The sequence below is a fragment of the Haliaeetus leucocephalus genome, unplaced genomic scaffold (genome assembly GCF_000737465.1).
Source record: "Haliaeetus leucocephalus isolate CR32 unplaced genomic scaffold, Haliaeetus_leucocephalus-4.0 Scaffold151, whole genome shotgun sequence".
Classification (NCBI taxonomy): domain Eukaryota; kingdom Metazoa; phylum Chordata; class Aves; order Accipitriformes; family Accipitridae; genus Haliaeetus; species Haliaeetus leucocephalus.
Genome location: NW_010972587.1, coordinates 6,103,824 through 6,104,046, shown reverse-complemented (window position 1 = coordinate 6,104,046; position 223 = coordinate 6,103,824).

Below are 223 nucleotides of genomic sequence, written 5' to 3'. Positions count from 1 at the left end.
CTCCTTTTCTCCAGACTAAACAACCCCAGGTCCTTCAGCTGCTCCTCATAAGACTTGTGCTCTAGACCCTTCACCAGCTCCGTTGTCCTTCTCTGAACACACTCCAGCACCTCAATGTCTTTCCTGTAGTGAGGGGCCCAAAACTGAACACGGTACTCGAGGTGCGGCCTCACCAGTGCCCAGTACAGGGGAACAATCACCTCCCTGCTCCTGCTGGCCACAC